Source organism: Saccopteryx leptura, chromosome 1, assembly GCF_036850995.1.
Source record: "Saccopteryx leptura isolate mSacLep1 chromosome 1, mSacLep1_pri_phased_curated, whole genome shotgun sequence".
NCBI classification, from domain to species: Eukaryota; Metazoa; Chordata; class Mammalia; order Chiroptera; family Emballonuridae; genus Saccopteryx; species Saccopteryx leptura.
Window position 1 is genome coordinate 104,339,051 of NC_089503.1, and position 21,409 is coordinate 104,360,459.

Sequence of the window (21,409 nt, forward strand, 5' to 3'; positions counted from 1 at the left end):
TGTTCTGACTTTGGTATGTGCTCTTGAGCGCAGCAGGCTCTCCATAAACATTTGCTAACAGTTCAGTAAGCATTCGCTGACAATAGTGACCCACTTAAAACTAGGCACACACTCTATCAAGATGCACAGTGTTGGCACAGTCACACAATAACAGAAAAAGTTTTCTTAAAGCAGCCAGTCCCTGCTTATTTTTCTTTTACTCTATATTTAACGTGTTCGCAGTTCTCTCTCTCTCTCTCTCTCTCTCTCTCTCTCTCTCTCTCTAGCGGGCTCTCTCTCATTTCTGGCTCCTTTCTATCATTCATGGCTCATTTCCAATATCAGAAGGAACTCTCTTTGACTCCTTCCTTTCTAGTCATTTATACCTTAATGCATCGTTCCATTTCATTTTCTTCAGAAGACTTCTACGTGAATCATGTCGTTCATTCATTCATCACTCATTATTCTCTCGTTTACTCTTTCCCTCTCTGTCTCCTCCTACCAGAGTGACAGTTCCGGAGCAGCAAGTCTCAACCTGCAGGATTCCAGGGAACTCCAGCACCCACAACAGTGCATGGCACAGAAGCAGGATCTGAACAAACAGTACGTGAACAAAGGAAGAGAGGGGTAAATAGAGCTGTTTTTAAAAGTTTTTAAAGTATTGATTGATTGACTTTTGAGAGAGACGAGGGAGTGAGATAGAGAAAGAGAGAGGAACATCGATTTATTGTTCGACTTATTTATGCCATCATTGGTTGATTCTTGTATGAGCCCTGACCGAGGATCAAACCCACAACCCTGGCGTATGGGAACAACAAACATTCTAACCAAATGAGCTACCTGGCCAAGGCAATATAGCTATTTTTTATATTTGCTCTCCAGTTATGTCTCATAACTTAACCAAACTATAACCCAACACACAGGCAAGAAACTTGTTTCCATTTATCCTCTAGTCCAGGGGTCCCCAAACTACGGCCCGCGGGCCACATGCGGCCCCCTGAGGCCATTTATCCGGCCCCCACCGCACTTCCGGAAGGGGCACCTCTTTCATTGGTGGTCAGTGAGAGGAGCACATTGACCATATCATTAGCCAAAAGCAGGCCCGTAGTTCCCATTGAAATACTGGTCAGTTTGTTGATTTAAATTTACTTGTTCTTTATTTTAAATATTGTATTTGTTCCCGTTTTGTTTTTTTACTTTAAAATAAGATATGTGCAGTGTGCATAGGGATTTGTTTATAGTTTTTTTTATAGTCTGGCCCTCCAACGGTCTGAGGGACAGTGAACTGGCCCCCCTGTATAAAAAGTTTGGGGACCCCTGCTCTAGTCCCTAAATTCTTCAGAAAATTCTATACTGTACATGATTTAGGTACTTAAAATTCTCATGAAAACTGATTTGGGAAATATCTAATCTATGCTATTAGTTAAGCAAATTATTTAATTCCAGTGGTTCACACACTAAATAGTCAAACATTTTAACGACAAAACCATTATTAACTGACTGTTTTAATGACAAAACCATTATTAACCGACAGCAGCGTTTCCTGAAACTGCTGAGGGGAGAATCTGAGAGACGTTGGTCATTGACTTCCAATAAGATTCCAAATTATGTCAACATTGCTCAAACAGCTTTCCCTAATTGTCCATATATAGCAAATAGACAGATGGCCCAAGAGAGTTTAGCATTTGAAGCAATTACTTAAGGTTTTTGGAAGCACTGACCACTAGTAGCAGTTTACTGATTTTTCTTTTTTTCTTCTTCTTTTCCAAGTGAGAGGAGGGGAGATAGACTCTTGCATGCACCCCGACAGGGATTCACCTGGCAATCCCCACCTGGGGCTGATGTCCATCTGGGGCCATGCTCACAACCGAGTTATTTTTAGTGCCTGAGGCAGAGTCTCCACAGAGCCATTCTCAGCACCTGAGGCCAATGTGCTCAAATCAATAGAGCCATGGCTGAGGGAGAGGAAGAGAGAGAGAGAGGGAAAAAAAAGAGAGAGAGAGAAGGGGAAAGGGGAGGGATGAAGAAGAAGATAGTCGCTTCTCCTGTGTTCCCTGACTGGGAATCAAATACAGGATATCCACATGCTGAGACGATGCTCTACCACTGAGCCAACCAGCCAGGGCCAGTTTACTGACATTTTAAAAGCAGCTGGTGAAGATCTAGATAACTGTCCTCACATCCGGCATTTTTAGGCAAGGAAATAGAGTACAGTGGTTTTTCACACTCTCTATTAGGCTCCAACTGGCTAATTTTTTTCATGTCATAAGTCTGAAATTTCATAATCCCCATTTTACCCACAAAAATGTAAACTTCATAATGAGCGAAAAGATTAGTCTTATATCATTTTTGCAAATAGTTTGTTAGTACTTGGTGGGTTCTATTGATAGAAAACCTACTAGACACTAATTAGCCATAAAAGCTTTCAACACATTGGCTCATACTAACCTCTTTTACTAGATTACACTACACTTCTAGGATAGAAATAAACAAATAAACACTCCAAGAATCAGACTGAAACAGTCTGTAACAGTCAATTCACAAGAGATCACAAAAATGAGTAAAATCATAAACTACAGTAAAAAATATTGAAGGTACAACCCTTGTTCCTTGTACACTGGATAGAGAACAGGAATTTGGCTGCTGGCTCTAAATTCCAGCTAAAGCCAGCAGGTGAGACATCCTGCCCTTAAAGACACATCCCCTCAGGCCCTACTAGGAAGTGACCTAAACTGGTGTTTAGACTGTCCACACGCAGCATCTCCCTCTCACCTCTACAAGAGACTAGACACTGTGGGGAAGGGGATTCTTGGAGGGACAGTGCTCTGACCTCTCCAATTTACCTGCCTGAAGGTGAGTCATGGAGGCCCCAAGGCAACCCCTTGAGGCAATAAAGGTGACCTGCAGTGAGGAGACAGTGGGCTGGACATTTCATATACCCAAAGTGACTAAAGATTGCAACATCCACCCAAGAAGTTGTAAAAAACAAAACAAAACTGTATTTGAGGTTTACAAAATAAGTGTTGAAGATCACACTAAAATTTGCTCTATGAATTAAAAAATTGAGTTTCCTGACCCCCAAAGGGGGAAAATATGCAGCTTATTGAATGCTAAAAGCCTTTCAATGTTGTTTTTTTGTGTGTGTGTGTTTTTTTTTTTTTTGGCAAGGCTATTTTAAAGAATTCCCTCCTCTTTCCTGTTTTCATTCAAAATCATTAATACAAGGACAGAGATGAAGTTCCTAATTCTATGAAATCAACTTGACCTTGAATACAGATATATACTTGTATTGATTCAGATGCACACACACACACACACACAGAAGACAGAGCCCTAAAATTCCTAATCAAATGCAGGTGATTTTAAGCTCTTTTTTCACTTTGTTTTAAAGGAAAATTCTTCTGTTCATATGCCCCAAGTCCTTCAATGGGTTTCTTCTTTCAGGATGTCTGGGTTTTTTGGGTTTTTTCGTGGAGATGGTCATTGAAATGAATGAAAAATGGACCAGCCCAGCCAAGTGAATTCTTGGCTATGACTTCCCTGGGAAGTGCTTTGTGGGTAGGCAGATGAATGAACTGCTATGAAAGTCATGGAGTTGGCATTTAATCATTTCCGCTTCGGTTCCCAAGGTCACATCTTTCCTCTTTGCTTGCATAAGAAATGTCAGGACTGCTAAGACGAAGTCAATGTTTTCTGTTCCATTTCAATCTGTCACCAAAGACTTGTGTTCTAATAAGAGTTTCTTCAACCAATTTTTTTGTTTCCCTCAAGGTGAGAAAGGTAACCCCTACATCTATGGTGCTACCTTCTATTGTCGTTCTTACAAAGTTCTGGTTTTTATACAAGAGTGGAGAATCTAGCAGTTGTGCTAAAGTCTGCTGCTACTCTTGTTCCTGTATCCTTCTGTCACTTCTATAGTAATAAGAGCTGAACATTTAGTGAGGTACCATGGAGGCTCCATGGTGCCATCCTCGTACCTGGGTCCAATGTGCTCAAACCAATTGAGCCATGTCTGCAGGAGGAAAAGACTTATACTGCCACTCAGGTACAAATTTTCATTCTCTGGTTCTCCTGCATTGGGTGTGGTCAGGTGACTAAGATTCCACCAAAGAGATATGCAACTTCCAAGAAGCCTCCTCAGGGGAAAGGGAGCTTGTCCCTTCTTGGTCACTTCCTTTTTCTAATTGTGCAGATGACAGATGTAATATGATGATGGATGCTCTAGTAGCCATCATGGGCCATGAAGTAGAAACCCAGTAATCAGAGCTGAAAGCAGAGAAATAGAGTCCTAGGTCATGGTATCATGGTAAAGCCAGTATACCAACCCTGGACCACCTACCTTTGGCCTCCTTTCATCTAAAGGAATCATTGTACGCCTGACCTGTGGTGGTGCAGTGGATAAAGCATGGACCTGGAAACGCTGAGGTCGCTGGTTCAAACCTTCAGGCTTGCCTGGTCAAGGCACATATGAGAGTTGATGCTTCATGCTCCTCCCCCTTCTCTCTCCTCTCTCTCTCTCTCTCTCTCTCTCTCCTCTCTAAAATGAATAAATAAAATCTTTTTTTTAATAAATACATAAATAATAAATAAAGGAATCCTTATAGGCTTTGGTCACCCATAGCCTACCAAATCCTAACTAATAAAGCATTCCAGTTGTGTTTTCTTGGCAATCTCTCCACAAAATTCTATTCTAAAACCCATTTATTCCTATTTCTAAAAAAATTAAAAACAATGGGAGGGTCTCTAAATTCAACTAGGAAAATTTATAGAAAGCCATTAGCTAAATCCCTTCATTCTACAAATCTAAGTGACAAGCATGACATTAGCTTAGAATGATGTTGAAGGTCATCTATGCAATCCCAGAAGAATTGGCCTTGCCTGGAATGGTAACAACAAAGGTCCTGATGGTGGTATTCCAAAACTGTCTATCCTCTTCACTAGCCTCATAAACCAGCAAGATATTTGTCTCTGAAAACTACACATGTCTGGCTATCTGCACAATGAACCAGAGAACTAGACTCACTGTCCCAAGACAATGTGATTGCATTGAGAGCAGTACCTTAAGTAACTAAGTCACAGGCCAGCCAATGCAGACTAATTCCTTCCAATATACTTAGGAATCATTGCATGTTTTAAACTCATGTCAAATTGGTGGATTGACACCAGATTTAACTTGTTATGAGTTTCTGTTAATTTCTTGGGTTGATTATATTATTCCCATTACCAATTATTTCTGCAGATCACACTCAGCACCTCAATGATAAGCTGGCTTTGATTCAACACATTACTGGGATTGCATAGGAACAACCATTGCCGCATCTGTGGCTTGGTTTAATTCTCTACCTTTGCCATTCCAGAAGTTTAGTACAGTCTAGTAAATGGCATTATTATCCTACAGGCTAGCCAAGCAGAGCCAAACAGTCTACAGTAGAATTTTAAAAGCCAAAAGCTTTCTTGGTAATAGTAGAACCATGCAAAATGACAATTTGCAAACCTGCGTAAGCCAACAACTTATTCAGTGACATGACAATTAGAAAATCACCATGACATTATTACTCGCACTTTTGTATAAAAGAGGGTATTCTTCAGGGATTTCACTGATACATGTAAACAGAAAATACTTGTCTCACATTCTTAAGCATGGAAAAAATTTTATAGAAATTCCTAAAACTGATTGTCTCTAAGCTTTTAGGAAAGATGAAAACATACTTTAATTTATCTCTTAAGACCACTTTCCTGTACCAACTGCTATATGACTTCAACCCAAATGAACAGCCAAAAAATGTTATAGCTTAGTTCTGTTTCTCATTAGAATAAGGCTTCCAACCATGTCCCTGGACATATTTCTATAATGTCTTCTTTATTCATGGCTGACCTCCTAGACTCCTGACCAGACATTTCCATGAGGCCATCCCAACCACCAATGCCATTCACTGCATGCTCCATAGAGTGCTCTGTGTGTTTGGAGGGACAGAGCAGGGACCATGGCACGCAAACTCATGACCCTTTGGAGTGATGGTCTGATTTATTCAGTCAGTTCATGTACTCAAAAACATGAGTAAAGTATTCAACATAGTATTTGCCATGTGGTAAGCACACAATTATTTTACCATTGTGGCTGTTATTACTAATAATTTCTTATCCTATAACTTGGTAGTTACTGACTAGTAAGAGCCATCAACTAATAAAATAATAAACAGCAATTTGTCACCGACTTACCTGATGTGAAATAATAAACCCAATAAAATGATGTATGTGAAAATGCTTTTAAAATCCTAAAGGCTTTTTTGGAGGGGATGATCACTTCATAATGTAAACAGATGTCTGATCACTACATTGTACACCTGAAACTAGTATAATCTTGTATTTTAAATGTAATCGGAAATAAATAAGTAAAATCCTAAGGGTTAGTTTTATCAACAGAGATGTGTCTTTATACCTCCTGGGGGCAAACTAAGTTATGCTGTACTTTGTGAAACTGTCTCCATAGGTCTCCACATCCTCTGCTACATGTATATCTGAATGCCGGAGCCCCTACAATTAAGAGGGTAGGTAGGGAAGTATAAGCTGCCCCGTGCAATACTCATTGATGACCTGGGCACTGCTAGGGATACTCCAACTGAAACAGCCCTGTCTGACGCCCGTGTCTCTCCCTACCATCAGCTCAGCCTCACAACCGGTCTCTTCCTGATTGTCCAATGGAGTAGACATTCAAAAGCATAATGCAAATTCAGTGGAAACAATCACAAACCTTATTAAGACCTCAGTAGTTCATAAAGACAATGAGAGCAGTGCTGAGAAACTGCTTGAATCACGGCAAGCTGTTGACAAGGGCTGAGATTAGCTAACAACTGAAGGGGTTAAAACAAACTAGGATGGCCCTGGCCGGATGGCTCAGCGGTAGAGCGTCGGCCTAGCGTGCGGAGGACCCGGGTTCGATTCCCGGCCAGGGCACACGGGAGAAGCGCCCATTTGCTTCTCCACCCCTCCGCCGCGCTTTCCTCTCTGTCTCTCTCTTCCCCTCCCACAGCCAAGGCTCCATTGGAGCAAAGATGGCCCGGGCGCTGGGGATGGCTCTGTGGCCTCTGCCTCAGGCGCTAGAGTGGCTCTGGTCGCAACATGGCAACGCCCAGGATGGGCAGAGCATCGCCCCCTGGTGGGCAGAGCATCGCCCCTGGTGGGCGTGCCGGGTGGATCCCAGTTGGGCGCATGCGGGAGTCTGTCTGACTGTCTCTCCTTGTTTCCAGCTTCAAAAAAAAAAAAAAAACTAGGATGATGACAGGCTGGTTGCATTTCCAAAGAGAATGACCTAATCCCCCAAGGATTCAGATGGGCCCTTGGGAAACGAATGGTGTTTTTAAAGACTGTTGCAGAAATCACCCTCTTCATAATCAGGCAGCAGGAGCACCTAAGATGGGAAGCAAAGGACGTCTTACCATGCTACTAGACAAATCCAGAAATACTAGGAGGAACATAAAAAATGATGATTGTCTTTGTCTGCTCGGGCTGCTGTAACAAAATACTGCAGACTGGGCAGCTTCAACCACAGAAATGTGTTCCTCCAGCTCTGGAGGCTGGATGCCCAAGACAAGGTGTGGACAGCCTTGGCTGTCCCCGCTTACAGATGGTCCCCCCACTGCGTCTAAACATAAGGCTCCAGTATCTCTTTCTGTGGCTGTTTTAAATAATTTTTTATAAAAGTAAACACTGAGTACAACCAAAGCCGTATTGTGAATGGTTGATTGAATCTGGGCCCACCATCTATATGATCATTCAGTAATAGAACCAAACATTTCAAGTTCCTTACGCAGTAGCTAATTTAGGTATATTAAATGGACATGCCTGAGGCCTACGTGGCTAAAAAAGTAAACCGTCTGACAACTCTAAGCAGCACCCAAGACTCCTACTTGGGGATCCTCAGAAGGAGAGCCCATCACCCACCATGAGCACGGCAGGCATGACGGGCAGGCATGACCGGCCGTCCTGTCCCGGGCGCAGAGCTGCCTGAACAGAGTCGTCCACAAAGCCCACCGGCCCTACTGTTGAAGAATAAGCTCTCTCAAATATGCAAGTTCCTTCCAAAACAATCCTTTCATTCTTTTTTTTTTTCCTGGCAAACAATAATAATGATGATGATGATGATATAAAAAAAAAGAGACTGGAATAGTTACTGCACAATAATACAATTAAAATTTTTTAATGAAACGCAGGGAATAAAAAAGAAGGGAGAGAGAGAAAGTCATGGACTTTCACTCTATTTGTAAGCTTGGCTAAATCACAGGCCAAGGGACAGGTTAAGTGACGTAATATTTAAACCTCAGACATACTTCACCTTATACACTTTGTCCAGTGGAAAGTTATCCCAAGGATAACTGGTACCACCGGCAGTACATGGGCAGAGAGAAGAGGTTGTGGTGGCTAGATTTCTCCTTTTTGATGTCTCTACTTACATAACCTTGATGGAAATAATCAGAGCAATCCTGATCCCTTAGCTCAGCAGTTCTCAACCTGTGGGTCGCGACCCCGGCCGGGTCGAACGACCAAAACACAGGGGTCGCCTAAAGCCATCGGAAATACAAATTTTAAATAGGTGACCCCTGTGTTTCGGTCCTTGAACCCCCGCCGGGGTCGCAACCCACAGGTTGAGAACCGCTGCCTTAGCTTAATCTCACCTTTCCTACTTGCATGAGGAATGCCAAAGCCACTGTTTTTTCAAATTTTACAGTACTGAGAAAATTTTCTTTATTGGGACAAATAGGGATATTGGCACAATATGATAAAAATATGATACAGGTACAACATATAGAGCATCTATTGTCATACATTCAAAGGGGGGAGTCTTGTATATACTTTGTATCTACTCCTTCTGCTCAGGTCCAAAGCTTCTGGTCAAATTTCATTAATGTACCAAGGTGACCTCAAGTTCTGAACACACCAGACACACAGACACATACACTAATCATGGCTGATTTTGCTATAAAAAAAAAGATCCAACCATCATCTTTTTTTTTCCTTTTTTCTTTTAGACACAAGGGAGGATGATTTTGTTTTTGTATCAGATCATTGGTGAAGTCACATAGTCCTGGGAATTAATTACTAGCTACAAAACTACTCACTTGCTGTGACATCAGCCGTTGTTTTCTTTTCACTAGGAGTTGTGGGAATAAATACTACTTCTACGTGTTTTTACCAAGAGGTTAAAGAGAATGGGGATCTTGAAAAATAAACTGTAAAGATTTGAAAAGTGTAACAACTTTATGTCTGCTTTTTTTTAAAAAAAATGTGTATATATTTAAACAAAATTAAAGTTCTATTCCAATTCATTACATATTATTATCTTTGCCTCTTTTTCTCAGTTTGCCTCATTCATCTCCTCCAGCTCTGAGGAACCTAGCCACAGACTCTCTCAAGCGTCAGTTAAGAAAAGAACCTCCCCCATCCTCTGAGAGAAGGTGGAGCAATTTCTTCCATCTCCGTGCAAGGTGCTCAAGATGCAAGGAAAGCCACAACGGTCCTCCAAAGCTATGGTCATGGAAACAGGCTGATAGAGCGTTGAATTAAAGAAGGACTCATGCTCCAAACCATAATATGACTGACTGCGTTAAACCTGTTCTCAGACCTAATGAATCACTTTCACACAATAGCGCATCGGAAGAACCCTCTTGCCACAAATGCTCATCACTGAAAAGTAAGCAACAAAGACACAGATTCCTTTTGGCACCTACCGAGTGTTTTCCCAAAATGTGAAGAAATAATTTGTGATTTGGTATGCTTGCTTTCAGACGCATCCCCTGTCTTCTTTCTGATCTAGCTCACATCCCTGTATTCCTCCAGACAACTCAGAACACTGAAGGGTTGCCCTTCGCCCTGCACTTGGGGTGCACTAGCACACACCCTCTGAACAGTTGTAAAAAAGATAATGATCCCACACATTTAGCAGAGCACTGTTTGTTACCTGCAGGGCCATCAGGGGATAGTCATGCAACAAGCAATTAGCACACCCTGCAAAGTTCTGGTGTCTACCCCCAAGTGTCTCCTCTCCTGATGGATAGTCTTCCAACACCTTCTGCCCTGTGATATGTGACCCTGCCTTAGCAATTCGTCACTCCCTAGTAAAGGCTGCTTGGGTTGGGGGAAGTGGCAGGAGGGACCACACTAAAAGAGAACACTTTAGTCTCCAGAAAGAGACACCTCCCCACCCACTCCATTCAAATTTGCAGCTGGGTCACTACCTTTGTGACTCTGGCAAAGTTGCTTTACCTCTCTAAAGCCTAGTTGCTTTCAGTAAAATAAGAGGTAAGGAGTCCAACTATCCCCCAAAGCTGTCCTGAGGATGTGCTAGGATGGCATGTGAAAGTTTCTGGCTCAGTGCCCAATGCTTATTGTTATTGTTTGCATGCAATCAACCTCCTAAAGAGATCCACGGATAGGCTTTGCAAACTGAACCATTTATAGACAGATTTCTCCTTGACTACCTCCAATTAAAGCTGTTGTCAATTTCTAATCAAACACTTAACATTGCTACAGCTCCATCACATTAGTCTGGTTGCTCTTAATGGGCCGTTCGCTTAACACCTGGTAACTCCAGGCTGCGGAATCAAAGTTCTCTCATATTGCTGTCTTTGCCTCGAAGCAAACGTTCTTCTCTGTGTCCTCCTTTTAAGAAAAAAAACGCCCGAAGATAGAGGAACCAACTTAAATATTAAGAGTTTAAGTGTAATGCTTAATTCTGGTAGCATGTCTAAAACTATTAAATTAGGAGTGACCCATGTCATCTATCTATCTTAAAGTGTCCATGGCAGCAAAAGTCACAGCAAAAATGTTCAGCAATAATCTGGATATACCAGATGTGTCAGTCATAGTATCTTCCATGCCCACGTAAGTGGAACCACATTCTGTTCCACCTGACCCCACTGGCTGCCCACCACTGCGGCCTGGAGCCATGGTGGGCAGGGCAATGACCCGAGTGCTGAAGTGGGGCAGAGGCAGGAAGCCAGCAGAAGTCCCGGGGCAGAGGGTCGCCCAGTCAGAGTCACCCACCACTTGAGCCCCAGACCAGAAGCTCTGGATTCAGAACTACCCATTTAGTTCCCAGCTTCAGGAGACTCAGCCTGCCTGCATCCATGCCCTCAGATGTCCAGGAGCTTATGTTTCACAGGACGCCTCCCATGTGTGCTCACCTGACCGTGTCTGTGTGCTCACATCCAGAGCCTTTTCGGGGCTCCAGAGACCCACCTGTCCCTGCTGTAACCTACTCCTCAGCACATCTCGTCATGAGGGACATGTTAGAAAACACACCCCAAAACGCTCTCGGTTCCCTTTCATGACACAGAGTTTCGTCCTTCCTTTCGGCATTCTCCCTGCACGACATCACACTGCTCAATAAAGGACTCTCTTATAAACTGCAGCACTCCTCCATCTATCTCTCTTCGAGGAGGCGGGAGCCACCGGCCTGCTCTGCTCCCGTCAGGAGCAGACAGGACCGAGCCCTGTGGGAATGACTTTACAAGCTGGCTCTTCTGCCATTAGACTCTGCATGCAGATGGGTCCCCCGGCCCTCTGTGGGACGAGGGGAGGCCAAGCCACCTGCTTGGAGAGCTTGCTGTTCCATCTAATGGCTCGCCCAGAGTGAGGCCAGCTCTCATACGAAGGGCTCATCATATGCTCTGTACAGCTCTGTTTTATTTCTTTCAAAAAATGCCAAGTACACTGAACTGCATAATCTAAAAGCATTAGCAACTAAAAAACAAATATTTTAAACATGTCCCCCAGGTCTGTATAGTATACCATTTATATGCAATAGTATAATTGTACAAGTTGCAAAAATAGAAACATATAAAAAAATATATATGAATTACAGATGTATATATATGAATATATATATATTCATATATATATATATGAAATACAGATATATTGCATATTTCTTGCTAAGTGTTTTTCTTTCTGGAACAGAAACCAGGAGGGAAAATCTAGCCTGTTACCTGTCTCTAAGAAACACAGTTTAATCTGGGACATTCAAAGAGACAATGAGTCAGCTATGACGTACCAGAATCTTGGGCAAAATGCCAAGCATCTAATTTGAAACACTGCTTTGGAATTCCAATAAAATTTTTAAACTACTTTTATAAATATGAAACATGGACATATAACGTGAATTTTTTTGTTTGTTTCAAATAAATGAAGTATAATTGACATAAACCAGGCTAATGCAACAGAGCCTGGCAATAGTGGATTGGGTGAGGCGGGATGTTTCAGTGGCAAAAATATAAAATTCTCACGCAAACTTGCTTAAGCCGTTTTAAAAAATCTCCCATAAGGAGGATGGAGGTGGTGTAAGTTTCAGGACTGGTTGTAATGTTCACATAAAAAAAAACCATCTCCGGGCTCTGCCACCCTCACTGTTGGCTGCATCTTTAGATTTGGATAGTGTAGCTTTTACGGTTTCAGGCAACATTTCAGAATGACAATGTCCAGAGGAAAATGTAGATGATTTTTTTTGCAGATTTTTATTTTATGTTTTAGAAAATGCTTTTATTATGAAAAATTTCAAACCTATAGAAAAGTTGCAAAAATTATATAACATATATCATCCTTCACTGAAATTCATCAATTGTTAAATATTTATATATCCCACATTGCTTGTCTCACTCTCCACAAATACATACATGTTGGGTAAACAAATGTTTTTTAAGTTTGGTCCTTGTATTGGGGCAGCCCATGTGTGTAGTCTATGGAAGGCTGTGGGTGCTCGCCCTCAGGGCGGCAGATTGCAGATTGCCTTCCTGCTTGGGAGGGGCCATTGTTTGCTACTGTTTGCTGGAGGAGTTTTCTCCTCTAGCAGGTTTTGGCTGGAATGTACAGAGAGAGCAGAGAAGGAGCTGAGAGGCTTGGGATTCCGGACTTGGGCCCAGCTTGTTTGGCTGGGGAGTGCTGTTTTGCTTGTGGGGGCCTGTGAATCAGGGTGAGTCTGGGTGAGTCTGGAGGGAGAAAGGGAAGCAGCCTTCCCTGACTGTTCCTCCGCAGTTATAAGACTGGAATAAACGGAATGGCGCACCATTTTCTGGCTCCACAGTTTTTCTACCATCGGCCCAAATCCAATGAGAACCTGCATGGCCACGGTGGTAGCCACTGGCACTACAATACATAATTTTATCATTATAGCTGAACTACTTGAGAACAGGTTGCGGACATCAAGATCCTTCACCCCAAAACACTTCAGCACCTATCTCCTAATAACAACTGGGAAATTCTCATATGTAATCTGAACTATTGAATAGTGAGTCTCCCAAAATCAACATTCACCTGAAACTTGAGAATGTGAGCTCATGTGGAAATAGTATCTCTGTGGATGCAATTAAATTAAGAGGAGGTTACACTGGCCTGACCAGGCGGTTGTGCAGTGGATAGAGCATTGGACTGGGACGTGGAGAACCCAGGTTCAAAACCCTGAGTCACCAGCTTGAGCACGAGCTCATCTGGTTTGAGCAAGGCTCATTAGTTTGAGCCCAAATTCGCTGGCTTGAGCAAGGGGTTACTCAGTCTGCTGTAGCCCCCTGGTCAAGGCACATATGAGAAAGCAATCAATGAACAACTAAGGTGGCTCAACAAAGAATTGATGCTTCTCATCTCTCTCCCTTCTTGTCTGTCCCTATCTGTGTCCCCCCCCCCTCTCTCTCTCACACACACACACACACACACACACACACACACAGGAGGAGGTTACACTGGATTAGGGTGGGGGCTAAAGCAACAACCACCGTCCTTACAGCCCTGTGAAGACACAGACACAGAAGGAAAGGCTCCATGAGGATGGGGTTCATAGGGACACAGCTGAGAACTAAGGCATGTGAGGTTGTCAGCAAGCACTAGGAGCTAGGAGATGGCAAGGGAAGGCTCTGCTGGAGCCCTCAGGGGCATCATCCTGCCAGCACCTGCATTTCAGGTGTTCTGCCTTCAGAACTGTGAGACAATATTTTCCTATTGTTTTATGCTACTGGCAGGTTAAGATGTCTTTACAGCAGCTCTAGGAAACTAATACGTAATTGCAACGCATTTATGAAGTTCAGTAAATTCAACACTGATACAGTTGTTGGTATCTAATATACAATCTATATTCAAATTTTATAAATTTTTCCCAGTAATGTCCATTATAGAATTTCCCCTCCAAAACCATCTCACGCTGCATTTACCATCATGCCTGCTTAGTCTCCTTCAATCTGAATGAGTTCGTCAGCTTTTTACCTGTCTTTTAACACGATGATAGTTTTGATGAGTACAGACCAGGAGTTGGGTACACCAAAATAGACTGCTTAGGATCCGGTCAAATACAGGGTATTTCTTCTACTGTTGCTCACGCTATGTATGGTGTATGGTACCACTCTGACCAACCTTTCTGTTTTTATGCTCTCCTTTTCACTCCCTTAAAAATCTAACCCCTAGTTAAAAAAGAAAAATTATAGCTCAGATTGAGGTTTCCCCTCACCATGAATGCTTTACTCACACTTGATAAAATTATTCCTACCTCTTCTGGAATTCCATAATAGTTACCAGCTCAAAAGAGTTCACTTGTTACTTAGTGATAGCTTGCCTTTATTATCATTCCCCTTTTCATACCCATGCATCACATCTCACCAAGACCCTTGACAGCTGGGACTATGCACCGAATGTCTACACAACTTAAATTCAATTAAATTAATATTTTCAAAATTTTATTATACAATTAAACTCAGTATTTTCCCAAACTCATTTTTTTTTCTGCTTGACTTGAAAAAAGGGCTAGTGTAAAAGAAAGTAATAAAGAGAGGCTCTTTCTATCTCAGGAAAGTCAGTAATTATAAGCTGGTCATTATTTCCATCAGAATAATTATTCCATAGGCATACAGCTGATGGTTTGCTCATTAAGAGATGGACTCCAGAGAATAAAATATGACTCATAACAGACAAAGGTGGTTTTATTGTGAGCTATTGCACTGAAAAGCTATATGATCCTGTTATTCATCAGAATAAAGAAAATAAAGCAATTAGGATGAAGCCTCACTAATTCCTTATTTACATTATCTAAGTTTAGCTGACTAGCATAGGGAAATCTGATATATAGAATCTTTCTGAGGAAATGCCATTTAGTTCTTTCAATTATAAAGAGTTATTTTTTAAAAGTTATTCATAAAGAACTGCTCAGATGATATCCTGCTGTAATAAATGCATAGGAAGGGTCTGCAATTAACATATCAAGAGCCAAAGACGCAGATCAGATGGAAAACTAATTTAGCCCAGGATCAAATCTGAGAGTGCTTTCATATCTTAGTTTTATTTGTTTCATATTTTCAGAAAATCTGAACTTGGTTCGTGTGGTGGTTTTGCTTTTCCTTCTTAAACTGGATTCATGGTTCAATCTTGGTTCTAAGCATGATTCCATATCCCGAGTCAAAGAAAGCTTTGGCTTCTTCTGAGCCTGAACATTGACCTCTGCTTATGCTGGAAACTGCAGCCTCCCTGTATAGCTTACCGTGCTTAGAGGTAAGTCATCTTGTTCCTCTTCTTCTTTTGTTTTCTGTATACCTATCTCTTTTCATAGATAGACAAAAGTAGTTTCACTCCAGCCCTTTCAAAATTATCACAAAGGTTATGGGGGGAGGAGGATGAAAAAGACTTTGCATGGGGAAATAGATGGGTTCACAATGCAGTGTGCAGATGGTTCTTTATTGAGTTATACACAAGAACCTGTACCCCAATAAATTCAATTAAAAATAAATAAATAAAATGTATCACAGAGAACTGAATCTTCTAGCCCAGTGGTCGGCAAACTCATTAGTCAAGAGAGCCAAATATCAACAGTACAACGATTCAAATTTCTTTTGAGAGCCAAATTTTTTAAACTTAAACTATATAGGTAGGTACATTCCGTATCGAGGTAGCACCCGCATGTGGTATTTTGTGGAAGAGCCACACTCAAGGGGCCAAAGAGCCACATGTGGCTCACGAGCTGCAGTTTGCCAACCAGGGTTCTAGTCGGCATTCATCTTTTCATCTTCTACAATGTCAAAGCATCTCTAGGACTGATCTCAGATGCCCCAAACCTGGACACATGATCTATGAAGAAGTCCTTCTGATCTGTGAGTGGACTTTTGTGAAGAGTCCACTGAGGAATAAACACTAAATCACACTCAGTTACATATTAGGACTCCTCTCCCCATCAGAGGTCTAGCCACGCTTACTCTCACATATAACAATTGTTTCAATTTGCCAATTAAATAAAAGCCCCTGAAGGCTTCCTGCCACCATACATTTCAAGGTTTTGTCCAACTGAGCAGGTAAATGTTTGTCAATGTGCTAATCATTCTATGGGTGTCTAGTCCAGCACGAGTCTCCCCTTTTTTAAAACGAGAAAACAACTTGAGTTGACCAGCATGCCAAACATAAGGTTTCCCATACTCTCTTTTATTAACCCCAGACATCGCTGTTTATGGACTGCAGCCTAGCATCGTTGTTTCAGGAGGATCAGCGAGCATGGGCTCCGCTGGGTCAGCAAACAATTCAGAGTGTACAATGGGGATGCACTCCATTTCCCTTTCTTTCTTTTACCTTCTTTATTTAAAACCACTACGTAGAACAAAGAGAGAAGTAATCTCCAGCCGGTGTGTTTTTAGTTTCCCTGGCTGGACAGAACCACTAGTGTCTCCGTGGAACCACTTCAGGATGAATGGCTGCAGTGTGAATATGCTAAAATAACAAAATCATAATTTTGGGAAGTAGTTCTCCAATGTTAAATGGCTTATCACCAGCGACTCATATAAGGGTGCATTATGCAACTAATTGATGGGGAAGGTTTTGCAGAAAATAAAATTAGGCACGTGACCTGATCAAAGTTTCCAGGGGTTGAAGTGGTTGTGAGCCCAGCTGTGAAACCATCCTGGTTAGATTCAGCACAGCCACGCAGCCTTGCGCCTACCCAACTGCTCTCCTGAGGCATGCTTTGGACAAGTCAGTTTATACTGAGGGAAACTAGAAGAAATGGCCGGCCATGTATATTAAAAAAAACTTACTCTGTAGCTGTGATTATGTATAAATCCAGTATCAGAGCCTTGATATCGAGGATCAATGTCCTGGTCCTTCCCTTAAAAATGTCATTATTTGCATTCAGAATCTATGGTGATGAACCCATAATGGAGTAAGGCTGTGAAGAAGAGGGGCCTTCAGAAACTCTTAATTCCCATAATTCACGCCCTCTTCATCTCCACACACTGTAAAACGTATTATTTTATGTACTAAGAAATAAAAGTGGTTGACTAAATTATGACCCAATGCCTTATCGCTTCAAATTTTTATTTTTCATCTATGGAGTTATTTAATGTACAGAATTTTTACCATCTATATTACCTTTTACATAAATAAAATGAAAGTATCAGAAAAATGAATTAGTTAAGTATCCTTAACACTTCTTCACATTAGGAACCCAGCTTGGAATTATGTCTTGACTCCAAACAATCCATGTGCCTGCTCCTTCACACAACACGCCCTGTGCCGTCAGGCACACTGGGGACCCAAATTCTGTAAGAGTCCCTGTCCCCAGGGTCTCCGACACCGAGCTGTGGACAGGTGTGCTGCAACTGTGCACCTGTTGTCTGCATGTTCCTGCAGCACAATTACAACAATGTCACAACTGCCACAAAGCTGAAAGCAGTAAGACACCAGAGACTCTAAGAAGCAATCCTGCTTTCAGAATGGTTCAAAGGAAAGCTTATGCATCTTAGAATCAATAAAATATGGTGACTTTGTGCAAGTCCCTTAGCCTGGATTTAATCTGCTAATAAACAGAAGTATCCCAGATTAGCAAGAAGGGTCTTCTAGGCTGTAAGGGTCTATGACTTTATCTGCTCTGTTTTGTGTAGGCATTTGTGTTACTAACAATCACACTATGCTTCTAGATTCTCTGATAACAAGTTGGGAATACAGACAGGGCTTACACTCTTCTGCTCCCTTCACTTGCCACTACCTGAAGAGACCTATAGATTACTTCCACACACCTTTACCCAAACCTAGACCTCCCAGCACATATTTTTGCTTAAGGGTATCTACCTAAGTGGTTTGTAGGAAAGTACTGTACCTAGAGGAGAAAGAGACAGGCACCAATTGTTTATTAGGAAGGAAAGTGCTTCGTAACCAAACCGACATGGGTTCCCATCCAAAGTCTATCACTTACCAGCTCTGGAGTTCAGATAATTATGGACTATCTCTGTGACTTCCTCCAAGTTCTCCTGTGCAAAGGGAGGCGATCAGTTCAGCCTCAGGCTGTTTCAAGGAACACACTCTTGGCACAACACCTAGCACAGAGTATACTCCATAAACACTCCCCTCAATGACAAAAGTTTTGCTGTATTCTTCCCTAAATCTGACACCCCACCTTTATCTGTAGTTATTTGGAACATTGCCTTGATTAATATAATTCCTACTCAATAACTAAAGAAGTAGTGATCAGGCTTTGAATTTCTGTACTCTTAGAAATGTTCATCATGCTTAGCAAGAGAAGCAGAATCCCTTCTTCCGTAGCAGCTAATTTGTTTGCAGTCTTTTTGATTTTTCATGAAAGTCACAAGAGATTGCAAAATTCAGCACCTTCTAAATATCACAGCTATTATTCCCATAAAGTGAAAACTGTGCACGACTTTGGGAAGGTTACATGTGCGAGAAATCAAAGCCAGGGTGGCTCCACCAGCTGTCCTGTGACTGGAACCCATGAGAGCTCAGACCTTTCCGGATCCCCATACGGCCAATTTGAAAATTATGTTTGTCTTATTGCCTTATGAAGCATTTTTTATCTGCTCTCATTTATTTCCCTTTTGGTTACATAAAAAACTCACTGGTTCAACTTTCTGCTGTAATTGCAGCTGATGAAAAGTTCTGTTTACATTACATAAATATACTCTCAAATCCAATTCACCATAGTACACACGTAACAAAAATCATGATGTTTTGTTCTCTGGCCGTAATTACTTATTTATTTTACTTAAATACAATGTTTTAAAAATTAGATTTGCAATTAAGAATGCTAACTTTGTATTTAAAACAGAAAATAAGAAATAGAGGTGTTTTAAAATCATGCAAATGTGCAAGACAATGGTTAAAATTAATAACCACCTGCAAGTATTGAGGAGCAAGACAGGCAAGGAGTTCACTGTCCCTGACAGTCTCCACAATGAGATGATAGAGACAAGATTCTACTGGGACCACAATTCATGACTCCACAGTAAACTGCAATAAAAAAAGCACAGGTTCTTCCCTTCTTCCCTCCCTCCCTTCCTTTTCTCCCTTTCTTTTTCCTCCCTCCCTCCCTCCCTCCTTCCCTTTGTTCCTTCCTTACTTCCTTTCTCTTTTTCTTCCTTCCTCATTCTTTTCTTCTTTCCTCCTTCCCCTCTGCTTTCATTCCTTCCTTCTTCCTTCCTCTTTCTTTCCTTTCCTTTCTTCCTTTATTTGTTTTTTAATGACATTTCTCCAAAGAAGATATACAAATGACCAATAAGCACATGAAAGGATGCTCAACAGCATTAGTCATTAAGAAATATAAGGTCTACCGGAAAGTTCCGTCCGTTTTTGGAATAAAACAAAATACAAATTTTTCTTACTGTCAATAAACTTTATTAAATAATATAATTGCTATTATTATTAATGATTTCTTGCAAGCATGAGGGCAATTTGTATATCCCATTTTTGAAATTAATGGTGGCATTGAAAGAAATCTTTCAAGATGTAGAACAGAATGGCAAACAGATAAGCAATAATAAGCAAATACAAGAATATTAGAGTTCAATACAAAATAAAACACAGAGATAGAGACAGAAAAAGCCAGAGAAGATAGAGAAGAAAAAATTTATACAAGAATTAGTATAAGAGAATTTCATAGAATCGATTATCTTGGGTTTTAGACTATAAAAGGCCCCATGAACAGTCTAACACAGTGGTCAGCAAACTAGCTCACGAGCCACATGAAGCTCTTTGGGCCCTTGAGTGTGGCTCTTTGGCCAGCTTAGGAGTACCCTAATTAAGCTAATATCAATGTACCTACCTATATAGTTTAAGTTTAAAAAATTTGGCTCTTAAAAGAAATTTCAATTGTTGTACTGTTAATATTTGGCTCTGTTGACTAATGAGTTTGCCAACCACTGGTCTAACACAATGAATATAAAGATCCCATAGCAAGCCTCAGAATTATAGAATTTTAAAATACTAGAAATAGGAATAAGATATTAAATAAGATTTTTTTTAAGTGATAGGCAGGGAGACAGAGTCAGTCTCCTACATGCACTCTGACTGGGACCCACCTAGCAAGCCCCCTACCCAGCGATGCTCTGCCCATCTGGAGCTGATGCTCCATTTCTCAGCAACCAGGCTATTTTTAGCACCTAAGTCAGAGGCCATGAAGCCATCCTCAGTGCTCAGGGCCAACTTGCTCCAATTGAGCCATGGCTGCGGGAGAGGAAGAGGGAGAAGGGAATGGGGTGGAAAAGCAGATGGTCGCTTCTCCTGTGTGCTCTGACTGGAAATCGAACCTGGGACTTTCATACACTGGGCCAACACTCTACTGTTCAGCCAAATGGCTAGGTCAAATAAGATTTTAAAATCCTCTTAAATGGAAAACTGAGCAGACACAAAGGAGCAGGAATCAGAATGCCACTGGCCTTCTTGACATCAATATTAAAAGCCCAAGAACAAAGAATAATGTCTTTAAAACTGCACATGAAATTTTCAACCTAAATTCTCTAATAATCCTTTATTTTAGTAAAAAAAAAAAAAAAAGACAGGAAGAACATAAAAACATTTAAAAATAAAACTATATGATGTTAAAATAAGTGGTTAGATATTAAAATTCTTCTTATTTTCCTCATGGTTGGAAAAAGACAGGCACGGTGATTATTTGGTTATTTTACTACTTCTTTGACATCCTTACAATGAAGATGTCTTTGAAGACATTTATCCTCAAAATTCTTGAAGTAATTTGGGGGGGGAAAAATCCAGTGAGGAAATCTTAAATAACATGTATCAAACTGACACATCAATATGTAAGCAAATTTTGACAACTTTATGGAAAAAAACAACCTTTTATAAATACCGGTCGCTGCATCATTCACTGGGAACAGTCCTCAGTGAGTCTGACACCCAAGTAGCTCAGCATGTTTAAGAGACAGCTAAAATTATGTCTAATACATGCATATTATACACTTAATATTTTTTTCCTATAGCAAATCTGCAATGCAGAGGTAAGTGGCTTTTACGTTGGCTTAGCAAGGAGACCCCAGTCAGAATTTTTTCAAATTTTTTAAAATTAATTTTTAGAGAGAGAGCCAATAATTTGTTGTACCACTTATTAATGCATTCACTGATTAATTCTTGTACGTGCCCTGACTGGAAATTGAACCCACAACCTTGGTGTGTC

General features: G+C 41.1%; 1 protein-coding gene across 10 annotated transcripts in view; it reads right to left on the bottom strand.

The window, feature by feature from the left end:
- The window catches only part of NCAM1 (neural cell adhesion molecule 1), a 333,139-nt gene that overhangs the window by 257,983 nt on the left and 53,747 nt on the right, over positions 1–21,409 (bottom strand). The gene's annotated exons all lie outside the window — the stretch shown is intronic.